The 14664-nt window shown below is 38.0% G+C and overlaps 2 protein-coding genes and 1 long non-coding RNA gene across 11 annotated transcripts in view; 1 reads left to right on the forward strand and 2 right to left on the reverse strand.

The window, feature by feature from the left end:
* The window catches only part of LOC126590109 (potassium transporter 5-like), a 69349-nt gene that overhangs the window by 11961 nt on the left and 42724 nt on the right, over positions 1-14664 (reverse strand). The gene's annotated exons all lie outside the window — the stretch shown is intronic.
* Positions 5945-14664, reverse strand: part of LOC126590113 (wee1-like protein kinase) — a 68802-nt gene continuing 60082 nt past the window's right edge. The window contains exon 12 of the transcript XR_007612066.1: positions 5945-6010. The gene's annotated coding sequence lies outside the window, so the exon portion shown is untranslated. The remainder of the gene's footprint in view (positions 6011-14664) is intronic.
* The window catches only part of LOC126590116 (uncharacterized), a 37039-nt gene continuing 35303 nt past the window's right edge, over positions 12929-14664 (forward strand). For both annotated transcript variants that reach the window (XR_007612068.1, XR_007612067.1), the window contains exons 1-2: positions 12929-13031; positions 13126-13194. This is a non-coding gene — a long non-coding RNA (uncharacterized LOC126590116). The remainder of the gene's footprint in view (positions 13032-13125; positions 13195-14664) is intronic.

Here is a 14664-nt window from a genome sequence, read left to right on the forward strand (position 1 = left end):
TAGTTTCTGCTTCATTCTTCACCAAAATCCCTATCATTATTCATTCTGCTTCATTCTTCACCAAAATCTCTATCATTATTCATAGTTTCTGCCTCATTCTTACAATGTTTTCTTCTTCTTCTTCAAAGATGATGTGGGAAATCGATCAAGAAGAGGAAGAATTGTTTAACCAATCAGAAGGAATGTTCAATGCTGGTGATTGGGCCCAAAATGAGATGAAGGAGGATGACAAACGTAGATGGAGAGATGACGAATCAAGAATGGCAAGAGCCTCACACTCCCGTCGAGTCATCCAACCTGTGGCTCAAATCTGCAGACCCAACCGTGCTGTAAACATTGATAGAAACAGGCAACGACGAGGTGAGGAGCTCTTGGACGATTATTTTGTCTGTAACAGTGCATTCCCTAATACGTACTTCTGACGTCGTTTTAGAATGGAACGACATTTGTTCAACAAAATCATGGGCGCTGTTTGCAACCATGATTCTTACTTTATGCAAAAACTAGATGCTTTTGGTGCTATGGGTCTCATGCCTGAGCAAAAAATTATTGCTGCCTTGAGGATGCTGGCATATAGAGCAGCTGCAGGCCAAGTGGACGAGATAACGAGGATGGGAAAATCAACCATTCTTGAGTCCCTGATGAGGTTTTGCTTGGCAATCGAATCTATCTACACCGCAGAGTACTTCCGAAGACCTACTCATATGGACTTGGAAAGGCTTCTGAAGAAGGGCGAGATGCGAGGTTTTCCAGGGATGATTGGAAGCATTGATTGTATGCACTGGACTTGGAAAAATTGTCCAAGTGCATGGAAAGGCGCTTATGGGGACAGAAAATGATCAAAAAGTATCATTTTGGAGGCGGTGGCCTCTTTTGATACATGGATTTGGCATGCATTTTTCGGGGTTCTGGGAGCTCAAAATGATCTCAATGTCCTTACCCATACCTCGGTGTTCAACGAAGTCTTGCAAGGAAAGGCAACAAAAGTCACATACTGGGTCAACAGACGTAAGTACGACGGGCCCTACTACTTAGCAGACGGCATTTACCCAAGGTGGGAATCATTTGTCAAAACAGTGCCACGTCCACGAAATGCAAAGAAAAAATACTTTGCAAGCTGTTAAGAAAGATGCAGGAAAGATGTGGAGCGTTGTTTTGGTATACTCCAAGCTCGCTGGGCTATTGTTAAGGGTGCTGCCAGAATGTTTGATGTAGAGTCGCTTCGATCCATCATGATGACGTGCATCATTCTTCACAACATGATTGTGGAAGATGAGTACGATTATGATGCCATTGATGAATATGAGCCAGACACTATGAACAATTCCAGAACACAAATATATTGTGCTCATGATGCCACCGAAGAACCTGTGCAACACGAGCTATTACAAAGGGATAGACGTTACAATGATAGGGTCATTCAACGATATAATGCACTTCAAAGGCCATATATGCACAATGCCCGCCAAATTGATTTGATAGAGCACTAGTGGGAATTGAGGGGTGCTGAAGATACTTAAGTTCATTAGTGTTTTTTTTTATTTGGTGTGTTATTTTATTTTATGTGGTGTGTTTTTTTAGTTCATTTAGTGAGTTGAAATGTAATTTTGGTATGTTGATGTAATTTTATTTGGTGTGTTTTTTTGGTGTGTTGATGTTATTTTATTTTGTGTGTTTAAATGTGTTTTGAATAAAGTACTAAATTAAATAAATTGGAAACAACATAAAGTACTAAATTCAATAAATAACCAAATTAAATAAATATACTCTTAGTTTAAATAAAGTACTAAATTCAATAAATTGGAAACAACGTAAAGTACTCTATTCAATGAATAAGAAATTACAACCCGAATAAGAAATTACAACTCGAGTTGATTGGAAAATTATGGGTTCGTGAATGGATAATCATCACCTAACCAATTTGTCGTGCTAGGATGATCTTCTGTTGTCGTGCTAGGATGATCTTCTGTTGTCATGCTAGGACCATCTCCTCTTACTGTCGCTTCTCTTGCATGCCTCCTTCGCATCACGTCAGCTTTCTCCGACTTCCAAAAATATTTAGAGTTTGGAGACTTCCCTTCTAAAGGCTCCTTCATAATGTTACGACCTTGTTCAGCCATTCTTTCTTCCCTTCTATGTTCCCTTTTTTGCCGAAGTAGTTCTCTTTCTCTCTCATCAGCTTCAATTTTTTTCTCAAAAGTTGCAGCTTTTGCATCCGTTCTAGCCTTATCAGCCTCAAATTTAGTCATTTCCCGGGCCAAAGTCAATTGACTTTGGTGGGCAAGGTCTTCCATATACTTTGCATAATCATTCTTGGAAGCATTACCTTTTCTCTTTGAAGCCTTCTTACCTTGAGGCCTAATTGGAAAACGGGTTGACCCCGACGCTTGTTCAATGGGGGGTGTTTCAGGCACTTCTTTTGCATCATCTTCATCATGATCATGTGAGGCATGATCGGGTGTAGAGTGTAGATGGGTGTTGTTCATGAAAACTTATGGACCGACAGGCACAACTCTGAATTTAGGACAATCTTTGACAATATTCCAACATTCAAACCGGGGGAATGTTTTGTTTTTGCTTTTGGTTTTGGCACCATACCAAGCTTGTGCTTGAAGTTCCTACACAATGCGGGAGAATAAATAATTATAACGAGAATAGGTAACAAATAAATAAAACAAACAAATAATTATAATGAAAGTAGGTAACAAATAAATAATACAAACAAATAATTATAATGAAAGTAGGTAACAAATAAATAATACAAACAAATAATTATAATGAAAGTAGGTAACAAATAAATAATACAAAAAAATATTTATAATGAAAGTAGCTAACAAATAAATAATACAAACAAATAATTATAATGAAAGTAGCTAACAATTAAACAATACAAACAAATAAATAATATATTGTTACCTGATCCGCTAAATTTTCCCCACTTCGAACATTACCACTAGCTTGTGCCAAGGCGTCTTTCCACGTACTAAACGCTTGGCTAAGTAATTTCCAACGACTGGACATCGATTCTTTAGTTCTTTGCCCACCCATTTTCTCAAGATAATTGGTATGAATAAGACTCCACATTTCTCGCAACTGCATCTCATTACCCGTAAGCGAATCATGAGTAACTTGAACCCAGCTAGTACACAACGCAACATTTTCAAGAAGCGTTCAATTCGTACTTGCTTGAGTAGTCATTTTGTTGGAAAAAATTGGATTCAAACTTTGAGAGAAAGATAGGAATGTGGTTGAAAGTAGTTGAGAAAATATGAAATTGTGGTGTAAGGTAGAAGATAATGAGAAGGTATTTATAGAAAAGTAAAATCAATTTTTTTAATAATTTTTCATAATTTTTTTTTGGATTTTAAAGAATTTTTTACATTTAAAAAAAAATTATTCACCTAATTAATCTCTGCCGTTGGTTTTTAAAAAAATTTGAATTCCAACAGTCCAGATTGTGCCACATGGCACAACGGTAGCATTTCAGAATTTTTAACTGTTTTTTTTTTAAATTTACAAAGCCTAATAACGTGGACCTTTGATCTTAGATCAAACGGATGAAATTAAATGATATTTTAAATGTTTTTTACCGTTGAAAATCCAACGGTCCATAAAATAAGGCCGTTTCAATCGAACAGACATGGGGAAGCCACGTGGCTTCCCCCAACGGTAAGTTTTCAAATCAGGCGCCGCGGGCCCCAGCCCTGTTTTTTTGTCGGAAGACGCGTGCCCACGCGCGCGTGAAACGCACGCGCCTGACGCAGCCCTCGGGCTCTCAGGCTGGCAATCAACGCCGGGCCTACTCCTCGGGCCTCGCCTGTCACTCGGGCTACCCAACGCTAGACCCTATCCCCCCAGCAATTTGGTCCTATTTAAATGCCTGGCCCCTGAGCAACCTCCCCCGCTGGAGTTGCTCTTATTGAATATTAGTTTTCAAAAACAGATGCTTATGTCATGCAAGAATATTCCAACTCAAAGTCTCAAAGACAAATATTTACGCGTGTATATGATCTAGATCCAATTGACATGCTAATTAATTAACTAAACCTTTTACTCAAATTATGCTACAAATTATTGTGGACACACCTTGATTAGTAATTACTTAGTGAATGCATGATTATAGAAAAATAATGTATTAGTTTGGACTAAGCGGCTAGACTTTCGCATATAAACGGCGAGTTGTAAGATATGACTAATCACACATGCTGCTGACATATTCCAATCAACTACACGTCACATCCGTTGCTATTGTATGAGAAATTTTTGAATGTGACGGTCACATAGCATTTGCAGCTTCAAGGCATGCATGCAACTCAAGGCTCACACGAATGTGTATCATATTTTGTACTCAGTTGTATTCTATGAGATTGTATTGTATTTGTTGAGGTCCTATATAATGTATATTAGCATGGATTGAGATCCATTGCAAATACCTGTGTCCACTGCAAATACCTGTGTCCGAAGTTTGCAGATCAGAAATCTGGACAACTCAATTTCAATGCTAAACTCCTTATTCGTTCATCCTACTGGCCCACTTTATGAAAATCCAAAACTTAAACGGCCTGAATCTCTTTATCACACTCTCAAACAGTCCAGATCTCTTAATCCGCACTCCGGACACAGAGATTCGGAATGAATCCTCATTCACATTAGCATCTTCAGATTCTAGCTACGACTAATAGCAGTGTTGTCCGTTATTAATTTGCTCGACCAAACTAGTTGTTGTCAACTTTGTGTTTCAAAAGCACAAAATGCATGTCTATTCGAGAATATTCCAACTCCACGACAACTTTCTACATGTTTTCTGGTTCCCATTGGAAACTAGTCACTCAAAAGCTACAAAAAATATTGTGGCTATGGATCATGTTGCCACCTTACGAATCAGGTTAGGTATATGCATGATTTGGGAAAGAAAAAAAATTACATTTTGGATTATTCAATTGGAGCATTTCTCGTATAAACGGCTGAAAGATTTTGTAAACATGATGCTGAGAACAAGAGTTACCTGTTTTAGGAAGGGGTATTCGGTAGGGCCACTGTACTATGGCAACATATACAAAGTATAGGGACTAACGAGCAAGTAGATGGGATCATGGAACAAAACATAGGAGTTGCATGATACAAGAACACTCAGGCGACAATATCATAAACCAATTAAATAACGCCACATGAGAAATTGAAAACAAATGGCGTTGTGTTATTAGTCTAGAATGTCAGTATAGGTTTTTGTTTATATATCTCTACTAATTATTAATAAAACACTCATTGTCAACCAAAATCCTATGAAATTACCAGTTTAACCCTCTAATTAAAACAGAACATAAATAAGAAATATGGGGCATAAATGTAATTTCACACAACCAAATTTTGTTGTTTTTTTTTTCAAAGTCTCACCTACATGTAATCCTAACATTTCTCTAATTAAAAAAAATTAAAAAATTAAAAAATTAAAAAACTTCTCACTCCCACATTCTCTATCACTCTCTTCCTTTCTCATTCTATTTCAAAAAAAATAATAAAAAAAAATTCTCATACACTTTGTGTGTGCTCATATACTAGTATTTTTTAAGTTTATTATTATTAAGACGAAGTGGAGGTTTCGAAACTGTTAAAATAATTTAAGAAATGAGAGAGTTTCGAATTCAGAATATATGAGTAAAAACTCAACACCCTATTTACTAAGATATTAGATTGCATGCAAAAATGCCGTGTAGGTAAATCCGCCTAGGGAAGAGGTGTTTTTATGTGCAATCGGATGCATCATATGGTCCAAATACCTTTCTCCTAGTTTAGTGCTATCTTGTATATGTATGTGTAAGTTGTAGCTATCGGTTATACCCCTTATGATTTAGCTACAATGGGCGATGGGGTCATTCGAAAGTGACTCTTAGAAGCAGCTCATGAGAGATGCTTTTCCTTAAAATCACTAGCCATCGTGATTTATAGAGAAGCACATATCCTTCTCCCAGAAGTGATTAAGGCCCTCTCAGAATTACTTTCCGAACGAGACCTTAGACTCCGAAGTGTGGAACTTGCCTGTTGACAAATTCAAAGGCTTTTTCTTTGTAAAACATCCTTCATTCTTTGCACATTAACATCCCTACGAACGAGTAAAAAGAGAATTAAAACTCTGTTCAAAGTGTATTCCGGGAGAATGAGACCTTTTTCATTAGCAGCACATAACCATGAGTACATGACCAAGAATTCCTCAAGTCGCAGAATATGCACCACACAAGTGGAATTTTAGGTGCATATATTAGAGGAAGAACGGATACATACAAAATGGGTCATTCTTCACAAACTTTCCTTTTCCTGTTTTGCAGGGCTTGCTGATGCTGCATATGGATGGCGAATACAACATGCCATTCTCTTCCAAAGGCGATCGTGGTTGCCCTAGGCTTGTCCATTTTGTTAGAATAAGAAGAAAATGTAGTACACAATGGAGGATATGCTGCAATGACTAGAGTGAGAGAGAGAGAGAAAGAATGAGAGCAGAGAATATATGACACTGCAATTCTTTTCACACGCACTGTTTGATTGCTCACAAAGTGAGAGAGGAACATCTCTCTACACTTAACAGTTACACTTCCAAACTTTTGGCAGTATTCAAAATTACATCCAAGTAATCCTAGCCATCCATCTTACACCCTATGAGATGAAGACACATGTACACTCACTTACTTAAGAACTATGAGACTTAGATAAGAAAACATACAACCAATTTAGCTAATCATCCTAGCAATATAAGCTAGAAATACAACTACCACATCAGATCACAATTTACACACTAACAGCCCCCTTTAAATTGTGAACTGATTTAACTCCAAGAAGTTCCCTCAGATAACTGAATTGTTCTCTTGCCAATGCCTTTGTAAAGATATCAGCAATTTGCTCTTTCGTAGGACAATGCAACAGCTCAATTACTCATTGCTGCAATGCTTCCTTTATGAAATGGTATCTCCTGTTGATGTGCTTGGTCTTCTGATGAAAAATAGGGTTTTTAGTGATAGCTATGGCTGAAGTATTATCACAATTCATTGGTGTTGCAACTATTTGCATTTCACCAAAGTCCTCCAAAACAAATCTCAGCCATGTAGCCTGTGCAGTTGCTTCAGATGCACTAATGTACTCTGCTTCAGCTGTTGATAATGCAACACATTGTTGCTTGACCGAAGACCAAGAGAAAACTCCACTGCCAAAGGTAAATGCATACCCCGATGTACTTTTCATATCATTTTCTGAACCGCTCCAGTCACTGTCACAAAATCCCATTAAGATTGCTCATTTACCTTTCTTGTATTCCAAGCCAAAATCAAGAGTCCCTTGAACATATCTTAGTACTCTCTTTGCTGTCCCAAGGTGCTTGTTGGTTGGACAGTGCATAAACCGTGATAGCAGACATGCAGCATACATTATATCAGGTCTAGTTACTGTGAGATACAACAAACTGCCTACAATTTGTCTATATTGAGCTTCATCCGCAGTCCCACTTCCATCCTATTTTCTTAATTTATCACTTGGAACCAATGGAGTACTCACTGACTTACAGTCTTGAAGTCCAAATTTCTTCAGTAGAGAAGAAGCATATTTTCTCTGATGAATGAAAATATACTCCTCAGTTTGCATTACTCCCATACCAAGAAAGTGATGTAAGAGTCCAAGATCAGTCATTTCATATTTGAGCATCATATCAGATTTAAAGTCATCCATCAATTCCTGACAACTTCCAGTGTATATTATGTCATCAACATAGATAGACACTATAATCATTTCTGAACTTTTCCTCCACTTGGTATACAGAGTTGCTTCGCTAGTGCTTTTCTTAAACCCACAGAGTGTAAGATATGAGTCTATTTCACCATACCAGGCCCTTGGTGCCTGCTTCAGACCATACAGTGCTTTATGTAACCTGTAGACCTTATCTTCTTCCCCTTGTACAATAAATCCATCCGGCTGATCAACATACACTTCTTCTTCTAGTACACCATTCAAGAATGCCGATTTTACATCCAATTGAAACAACTTCCATTTGTTCTTTGCTGCCAGGGCAATTAATGTTCTGATTGTATCCAACCTTGCCACAGGTGCTAAGGTTTCATTATAATCAATTCCGGGCTTTTGTGCATAGCCTTTTGCAACAAGCCTAGCCTTGTTCTTTTGAACTGATCCATCCAAATTCAATTTAGTTTTGTACACCCATTTCACACCAATTACAGGTTTATCAGATGATCTTTTCACTAATTCCCAAGTCTTATTTTTCTCAATCATGTTGATTTCATCTTTCATAGCTTTCTTCCATGCTTCATCCTGTGCAGCTTCATAATAGGATTCTGGTTCAACAATACACACATGACATCTTTCATAGATTTCACTCAAACTTCTATATCTCAAAGGAGTATGATCAATCTGAGATGCAGAAATTGAGTCACTAGCACTTCCAGATTCAATGAGTGGAGAATCTGTAAGTTGAGTCTGAGAACCTTCAGCAACAGCTTGTTCCATGGAATCCGAATCCTTATCAGCTTCTTTCATCTCTGAAGATTCACTTTCAGCAATTGGAATGTACACTTCTTTGATCTTCTGTCTATTCCAATCCCATGTACCATTCTCATAAAAAATAACATCTCTTGAAATGATTACTTTCTGATTTTCAGGATTAAGCAATCTGTACCCCTTTTCACAAGTGCCATATCCAATAAAAATACCAATGACACTTGTTTCATCCAGCTTCTGTCTCAGGTTTCTAGGAATAAGGGAATAACCTAATGAGCCAAACACTCTCAAGTGTTGAATTCCAGGTTTTCTTCCACTGAATTTCTCAAAAGGTGTCACATTTTCCAATGCTTTTGTAGGACATCTATTTAGCAAGTAGACAGATGTAACTACAGCTTCACCCCAAAGACTATAAGGAAGACCTTTCTCATGAAGCATACACTTTGCCATCTCCACTATAGTTCTATTTTTTCTCTCTGCAACTCCATTCTATTGTGGAGAGTATGCAACAGTAAGCTGCCTCTCCAAACCCAAAGCTTCACAAAACTGTTCAAATTCATTTGAGGTAAATTCTCCTCCTCTATCTGTTCTCAATTTCTTCACTGAAAAACCACTTTGAAGTTCCACTATAGCTTTGAATTTCTTGAATACATGAAAGACATCTGACTTGTGTCTCAAGAGATATATCCAGCACATCCTCGAATGGTCATCAATGAATGTAACAAAGTATCGATTTCCACTCATGGTTGGTGTTTGCATAGGGCCACACACATCTGAGTGTATAAGTTCCAATGGCATTTTTGCTCTCCAGATTGACTCCCTTAGAAAGGACACTCTATAATTCTTACCAAATGCACATCCCTGACATACACCTTCACTGTCATGCATTTCAGGTAACCCAATAACCATATCATGCTCCTGCAATTGTTGCAAACTTCTAAAATTCAGGTGGCCAAACCGTTTATGCCACATTGTACTACTCTGATGCACATTGGTTTTCAGTACCAAATGATCGTTTGACTTGAACACAAGTGGAAAGCATCTGTTTCCCTTTTGTTTCACACTAACCACTAAATTTGTCAGAGTTCTATCATAAAAAATATCCACCTTATAATCACCAAATAACAGAAAATACCCATGTTCAGTCATCTGCCCAACACTGAGAAGGTTTTCTGCAATTCCAGGTACCAACATAACTTCTCTTATGTACCTTTTTCCTTTATCCGTGTCAATGACCAAGGTTCCTTTGCCTTTCACATCAACAAGAACCCCTGTGCCAACTTGCACTTTTGCCTTAATACTTCTATCAATTTCCACAAGTAACTCATCTCTGGAAGTCATGTGATTACTGCACACACTGTCAATATACCAGGCATCACTCACAGCTTTCACTTCAGTTGATTGCTTGACCATGAAGAGATTTCCAGGTTCTCCCACCTTGTTTGTAAAATTCCTTTGCTCTCCCACTTTGTCTGCAAAATTCCTTTGCTGAGCATTTTTGTTTTGATTGCAGATCCTAGCAATATGACCAAGTTTTCCACACTTGTGACATTTAATCTTCCCTTTTAGCCAACATTCACCATAGTGAAGTTTATCACAGTATTTGCATGCCCTTCCAGTGTTGTTAGCTTCATTTCTTACACTTGGAGTAAACCTGTTAGTCCACTGCTTCCCTTTGAACTTGAAGTTCTTCTGATATTTTGATCCACCAGTATTGGTATGTTGATTACCAAATTTACTATTCTTAGATGAGATATCTAAGCTAGCAAATGCACGTTCTGTGCTACTCTCTTCATGTCTGATTAATCTTAGTTCAAACCCTTTCAATATGGCAACCACATCTTGTGTATCAATTACATCAATATCTTTAGTATTTTCTATAACAGAAGCAATGCTATCATATGTTTTGGGTAAACTGATCAATAACTTTTGCACAATTCTCTGATTACTAAGATCTTCTCCATAGCTTCGCATCTGATTTATCAGATCAAATAGCCTAGCTAAATATGCAGCTAGAGATTCACTTTCACTCATACGGGTATATTCAAAATCACGACGCAGACCTTGTAATTTCACAGATCGTACCTGTTTGTCCCCTACATACTCTTGCTTCAGAATATCCCAAGCTTCTTTCGCAGTTTCCAAGGTTGCAATGCGTGGAAAAATTTGATCTGATACGGCTCCCTGAATGATTCCAAGAGCCCTTGCATCCTTGACCAGATTTTCACTCCGCAACTTCGTTTCCACCTCAGTGAGTTCTCCTTCCCCTTTCGTTGAAGTGGTAAAACCTTTTTCAACAATATTCCATAACTCGTGAGATCGGAAGATTGTTTTCATTCGAATCTGCCAGAAATCGAAATTTTCTCCGTTGAACACCGGAGCTCGAAGCTCCCCTCCACCAGATCCAGCCATGTTAGACTTAGATCACACCTCTCTCTACTATTTTCTTTGCAACGATGTGTTGCAAACACTTGCTCACTATCTCTCACAGAATCGACGCCCAGAGATTCAGACCCAACAAGGCTCTGAGGCCATGTTAGAATAAGAAGAAAATGTAGTACAACAATGGAGGATATGCTGCAATGACTAGAGTGAAAGAGAGAGAGAAAGAATGAGAGCAGAGAATATATGACACTGCAATTCTTTTCACACGCACTGTTTGATTGCTCACAAAGTGAGAGAGGAACATCTCTCTACACTTAACAGTTACACTTCCAAACTTTTGGCAGTATTCAAAATTACATCCAAGTAATCCTAGCCATCCATCTTACACCCTATGAGATGAAGACACATGTACACTCACTTACTTAAGAACTATGAGACTTAGATAAGAAAGCATACAACCAATTTAGCTAATCATCCTAGCAATATAAGCTAGAAATACAACTACCACATCAGATCACAATTTACACACTAACACATTTCGCCGCACCTTGTCAAAAATTGGATTTTCGACCAAATCTTTCGCTGACGGCCTCCAGACTGGATTTGGATCCAACATGAACTGAGAGATTCATCAAAATGTAATGCAATCAGCAACGCTATCACAGGGTTCATTTAGTAGCACAAACCAACTAAGAATCATAGGATGCTACGTGTAGAATGGAACCGGTTTCTTAGAAAATTAGTCATCTACGAATACCATTTTCTTTAACAAAGATTCTCGCATTAAAATTAATTGCAACAAATAGAAATAGCAAAAGTGAAACAGTCACAAGTTCACAGCCACAGAAAACAAAGTCCAACCACTAATGGAAAGGAAAAGGTGATGTTACCTTGAGTAAGTTCTGAAATTGCAACGAATGACCAGGAAGGAGTGGCAACTTTCCCTCCCAGAGATTTAAAATTTGAGGTCCTGATTCTGGCAAAGGTGAACCTCTAATAAGCTCATAAACAGCAACTCCCAAGGAGAAGATATCGGCCTTATCAAGATCATCATATTTCTCATTCAGGATTTCTTGCGGCATATATCGAGCATCACCCTCTTCAATTGGCAGGCTGTTGTCAAGTAGAGTTGCACATCCAAAGTCACCAAGCTTATAAACACCATTCTTCACGTATATATTATCAGGTTTTACATCTAAGTGAGCTATTCCTCGCCCGTGTATAAGCTGCAACGCTTTTGAAATCTGTACATATATATTTTTACATGAGAAATTAGCATATACCAACAGAAGATGAAACATTGTCAAGCTAAAAAGCGTTCAAATTAATCAAAGACTACAGCCTGTCAGATAGGATCTCAGATATGTGTCAATGCCAGTGAGTGTGCATGCATGACAATGTGCAGCTGCTCATTTTCAAACCAAGACGAATAGTATCCAACAATGTTTTCATGGGATTCTTCAAGCACGGAGGAGGCATGACACGACAGCGTAAAGCCACTGCAGATTGAGATACATAATTTTGCTTCTTCCGTGGTTCCGTTGCCGTTGGTTTCTCCATCACAACCTCATTGATGCCAAAAACATCTTTCTCAAGCTCAACTACCGGCTCATTTCCGAACAGCGTAGGGCTGAGAGGATTCAATGAGATGTCATCTGCATCAAGTATGAATTTTTACTAGCAATTCCAATTACCAAGTAGTTTTTCATCAGAATTTACTTGTAGTAACAAAGTAAAACTTTTAGCCTTCCTCTGATAAAGTGATTCGAACCCTTGAAATTTGATCAAACCGCTAAAAACAGAGGCTTCTTTTAAAAGTTATAATAATTTTAACCGTTGGATCAAATTTCAAAAGCCTAAATCACTTGATCCGTGTGATTTGGTGGAAGAGATTCGAAAATGATACATTTTCGGCTTGTTTCAAAATTAGTGCACACTCTACGAGGACGATGGTAGTGGGCCGAGATAAAAAAATAGATAGGACACGTGTCGCTTACACACGCATCGAGGACCAAATTTGGCGTCAAAACCCACTGTCGACGAACCTCTTCCTTTGAACCCACAATTTCCTCTGTTTCTGAAGATTTATAAGCTCCACCACCGTGCTATGCGTTGTTTTCAGACAATTCCAGAGTTTGATCAGAGCATTTCTGGTAAACTCTCTCGATTCGATTCTCGCATTTTATCTGTGTTTTTCTGAATTGGGATTCTTGGATTGAAGTGTTCTTTGGTTGTTCATTTGGGCAGATGAGGAAGAATCGGAAAAAAAATGATTTTCCCAATTGCACTGCCATTGACGGTTCCACCAAGAAAAAGGTTTTTATTTATTTTTTAATGTTTATATTTATTTTGCTTTAAACTTCAATGTGCTTGATTTAATTTGTATGTATATGCATTGTTTATGTAGTCGTAATTGGCAAAGGATCGGTACAATGTGTTTGGATACCAAGAAAATATGAGATGGTACAGAGAAAATTATGTGAATTGCTTTTCTAGTTGTATTGACCCTGCAATGTGAGTTAGACCAATTCGCCAAGGTAGTGTGCCAGCTTCTTTACACTGAATTCGAATCCAATCCCCTCTTTGCAAATCATAATTGTTTAGAATAGAATATTGTCCTATACAAAAGAAAAATGATTATAGTTACTTTTGTTTTGCTTTTATAGTAGAAACTTGTCTTGTTGACACAACGGAAGTTGTAAGAAAAGGGATCACGAATGGTCTCCCTTGAAAAAACTCTGGAATTCCAGAATTTGTGAGAGAAACTCTCGTTTCTGAATTTTGTATTGATTCAAAAGCTATTGTCTATTACAAAGCAAAAGAACATATTATAAACACTTGTTTCAAGAAAATGAAAAGACAAGCAACAATAAATCCTCATTGATTAGGAAATACCCTCTAAACGACTCGGAACGTTTCTAAACTGTTCGCATCATCAAGCAGTTTCTTTATTCCTACGTTAGTCTTCTCTCCTTGAAAAGAACTCGTCCCCGAGTGATCAAGATATAACGGAACATCAACAAGATGGAAATGATGCAAATCAGTAACATTGAAAGAGCGAGAAATCCCCATTGATGTCGGCAAATCCACCACATAGGCGTTGTCATTGATTTTGTGCACAATCTTTGAGCATCGATGTTTATCAGCAGCAGCCTTGTTTTTGGAATTCATTTGAGCAAGTTTCTCGGCAACTTCGTTCTTGGCTGCTTGAACTCTTTCAGCCATATGTTCAGCTACAACATTTATTCATGGGCCATGAGGAAGCCTTATAAAATCCACCACATGATGGGGATTTAAAGTATAGACAATCGAAAATGATGACTTGTCGGTTGCGGTATGCACACCACTATTGTAAGCAAATTCGACTTGAGCAAGCACCAAATCACATTGCTTGGGTTTATCTCCACATACACAACGAATCATATTACCCAACGTCTTATTGGTCACTTCAGTTTGTCCATCTGTTTGAGGGTGGGCAGTGTTACTCCGATTCAATGTTGTTTCAAATATCTTCCACAAAGTCATCCAAAAGTAACTAAGAAACTTAGAATCCTGATAAGAAGTAATGGACTGAGGAACCACATGAAGGCGCACCACCTCTCGAAAGAACAAGTGAGCAATGTGAGATGCATCAGATGTCTTACCGGTCAACCACCACAAATACAAAATCGACTCCACGCTGGGTTCGAGGTAGACCCAACACGAAATCTATAGATAAATCCAGCCAAATATCAGTAGGGACAGGTAAGGGCATGTACAAACCCGTGTTTTGGGACTGACCTTTAA

The sequence above is a fragment of the Malus sylvestris genome, chromosome 11 (genome assembly GCF_916048215.2).
Source record: "Malus sylvestris chromosome 11, drMalSylv7.2, whole genome shotgun sequence".
Classification (NCBI taxonomy): Eukaryota; Viridiplantae; Streptophyta; class Magnoliopsida; order Rosales; family Rosaceae; genus Malus; species Malus sylvestris.